Source organism: Belonocnema kinseyi, chromosome 6 (assembly GCF_010883055.1).
Source record: "Belonocnema kinseyi isolate 2016_QV_RU_SX_M_011 chromosome 6, B_treatae_v1, whole genome shotgun sequence".
NCBI classification, from domain to species: domain Eukaryota; kingdom Metazoa; phylum Arthropoda; class Insecta; order Hymenoptera; family Cynipidae; genus Belonocnema; species Belonocnema kinseyi.
In genome coordinates this window covers 83,496,380-83,500,243 of record NC_046662.1, presented here as the reverse complement: position 1 = coordinate 83,500,243, position 3,864 = coordinate 83,496,380, and positions in this window count along the sequence as shown.

The following is a 3,864-nucleotide window of genomic DNA, read 5'->3' as shown; positions in this document are numbered from 1 at the left end:
AATCAACTTATTTACGGATTGTTATTTGTATTATACTTGTTTGGCGATGATACCGAAAATGTTTTTTTCATTCATCAACTTGAACCTCATTTATGAGCCAAAAAATGTTCGATAATCTCAGCCAAGACAAGGCTCGTCTCGAGGCCTATGTCTCGACTCAGTTTTGAGACGCAGCTAGACATCGATGTCTTGTAGACGAACTCAAGACATAATCAAGTCGAACTTAAGTCGAAGCATTTTTACTCGGGGTTCCACCAAAAAAAAAAAGGAATTTTTAACCAAATGGTCTGATCTTTCAACAATAATGATTCAAATTTAAACAAAAAGAGTTAAATACTCGAGCCATAAAGACGAATTTTTAGAAGACTATTAAAATATGACTTTTCTACAATTAAAGAAACATTTTTCATCCAACAGGACAAATTTGTAACCAAAGAGTTGAATTTTCGACCAAAAATGGAACTTCATCAAAATAGTTAAATTTCAAACCAAAAGGATGCTTTTTTAACCAAATGGTCGAATATTCCAACAAAAAAGATTTAAATTCAATCAAAAACAGTACCTTTTTAAGCTAGAAAGATGAATTTTTTAGAAAAAATTTTAAAGATGAGTAATTATTACCCAATAGTCCAATTCTCAACCCAGAAGATAAATTTTTAACAAAGGAAGATGACTTTTTGACCAAAAGTATAATTTTGAAGCAGTTGAATCAAACGAAAAACAAAAACGATTTTTCAACAACAACAAAAGTTGAATTTTCGATCAAAAAGGTGAATCATCAACCAACGAAATGAATTTTATAACCTTAAAGACATATTTTTATTGAAACACATAAATTTTGAAAAAAAATGTAATAGATAATTATTCAGATATAAAATTAATTTTTATACCAAACAGATGAAAAGATGGATTTATACATAAAAAAGATTCATTTTATACCAGAAAATATAAATTTCCAATGAAATTTATGAATTTCAAAGAGGAAAAGGCGAATTATAATTTAAAACAGTTGAATTTTTAAACCCAAAAGTTAAATTTTCAACGAAAAACGTTAATTTTACACCAAACAGAATTAATTTTCTACCACAAACAATGAAGTTTCTACCAAAAAAAGAATATACAATTAGTGGAATTATACGAAAAAGCCGAATTTAAAAAAATAGTTTAATTCATAATCAAACAGATGAATTCTTAAGCCAAAAATAGAATTTTTCATTAGAAAAGGTCGTTTTTTAACAAAATTGTTGAATTTTTAAGCCAAAAAGAGCAATTTTCTACTTAAATGATGAACTTGATCTAAAACAAAATGAATTTTTTAACAATGTTGTTCAAATTTCAACTAGGTAGTTGATTTTTAACCAATAAAGATAAATTCTCAAGAAAATATGTAATACCTAATACTCCTGCCAAAAAAGATATTTAGTTGAAATAAAAAACGTTGAATTCGACGAAAGAAGTAGAATTTTCAAGAAAACACTTAAATCTTGAAACAAAACAGACTAATGTGCAACCAAAAAGTTGCATTTCTAACCAAAAATTACTATGCTTTAACTAAAAATATTAATTTTCTAAAAACGGAATAGTTACATTGTTAAGGAAATGGATGTTTTTGCGAAAAAAATGACTTATTGACAAAACAGTTGAATTACTAACCAAATAAATTATTTTCCTAACAAATAACAGCATTTTTAACCATACGGGACGCATTAACCTAAAATAGTTGGTTTTTCTTCTTGTATTTTATTAATTTAGTTCACCTTCAAGCGAAAGAACGAGGAAAAAGTAAAGTTTCATGAAAACACGAAGAAAACATAAGAATTCTTAAAGAAAAAAAAACATGAGAAAAGGGGAATGAGTGTGAAGTCTGAAATATGTAAGCGTGTTTTGAATTTATTCAATTATTATTACACTGTACCATAGCAGAAACGTATTAAATTTTATATAACAATAAGTTCGTAACGTTACTTTTACTGGCCGTATTTTTTGGAATTTTTTCAATATGAATTTGTACATTTTCAACATGAATGTCTTATTAATAAGTGACGAGTTTCTAAGTACTTTTCATATAATTGTAAATTGTTCAAAACACTATTATTTGTTTAAACTCCTTCCCCCTGTAAATACAAAGTTGATTAACGATTTAACGTCTTGTTTAAGATATTTGGTAATTATTTATACCATTTTCATTGGATTGAACCATTTTTGTGTTGCAATTGCTCCTTAACACCCTGAAAATGTATTATTTTTTAAATTTCTTACATAATTAAAGTATGTTAAAATTAATATATTATTAAAGGATATTTGGTAATTTTTTGAACAATTTTAATTTATCTAAACAATTTTTTTCCGTAAATTATGAAAAGTTATTCTTTTGCTATTCTTTATGCTAATGATAACACTCTTAACGAATCTTAAGAGTAATATTGTTTCGCTGAAAATATTCTGCAATTATTTAAACAATTGATAATAATTCACTTGAATACTTTTATAGAGAAGGTGGAGTGAAGTATAGTTTTTTCGAATCTACCACGCTGTGTCGCCTTCTATTCAGTATTTTATTATTCCACAATTTGATCGCAATTGATAGAAAAATAATCATTAATTTAAACCCATTTTCAGACTATTATGGATAGTTAGTTTTCGCATCGAATTGTTTAAAATAAATAATTTTTCAAAACAAATTTTCGAAAAATGAATAATTATTCAGATTTAATTTTGTAACAAAATTATTATTATTTACACAATATAAGGTAAACGCAAATGTCTTTTTAGCCGCTGAAGCTGAATCTGAGGTCAGAATTTAAAAGCTAGATCTTATTTTTAACCGGGGCCTCAAAAAACATTTTAAAAAGTATGTTTTTGAATATAAATATATAGGATTTTAGAAAGAAACCAATGTTTGAGCATATAAAAATGGTTTAATTAATTACGAAACATGTTTAGCAGGAACTACTTCTCTTGACATCCATCAAGTTTGTATAATTAATTCCAAAAGATAATAACTTTTGCGTTTCACTGGGGGAAAAAGTTGTTTAAACAAATAATAATTATTACAAAAATATTAAATTATTTTTAAAGTACTTGGAAACTCGTTACTTATCGACATTCCGAGCACAATGTTAATTTCAAAAGCCCGGGGACATAGGTTAACGTTGAAAAAAAATTACGGAATTTCTATATCTGGAAAACAAAAAAATTAGGGGGTTGGGGGAGGGATGTCTAGCGATCCTTAGGAAAGAAATTTACGGTCTTTTCGAGGTTCTCCAGGTCAAGAAGACAAGGTTTTTTTAGAACTACTTGATTTACATCTAATATTAAAATAACCGTTTGTTACAGATGTAAAAAATTGAAAATTTAGTTTTTTATTGGTCATCAATTTTAAAAGAAAGCAAAACATCAACAAATTTTTAATTTATGGCGAACCTAATTCGTCTTTGAAATTCTTGAAATGTTTGAAATCTTTTGGAATCTGCAAATTCGTTTAAATCTTCTGAAGCACTTGAAATCTTTGTGAACTCTTTAAGTTCCTTTGAAAACTTTTTTAAAGTTTGTAAAATGTTTGAAATCTTTGAAATATTTTTGAAATTTTTATGAAATCTTTGAACTGCTTGTTAATAATAATAGGTCCATAATAAAATATGAAATGTAACGTACACGCCTTTTAAAATGTTTGAAATCCTTGCAAATTTTATGAAATTTTCGAAATCTTTGTCAAATATTTTGAATCATTTGTGAAATTTTTCTTAAACCTTTGTTTGTGAAAACTTTTTATTCGTCGAAAATTATTGAGTCATTTGAAATTTTTTTAAATCTTCTAAAATGTATTGCAACCTCTTGAACGGGTTGAAAATTTTCGAAATGTTT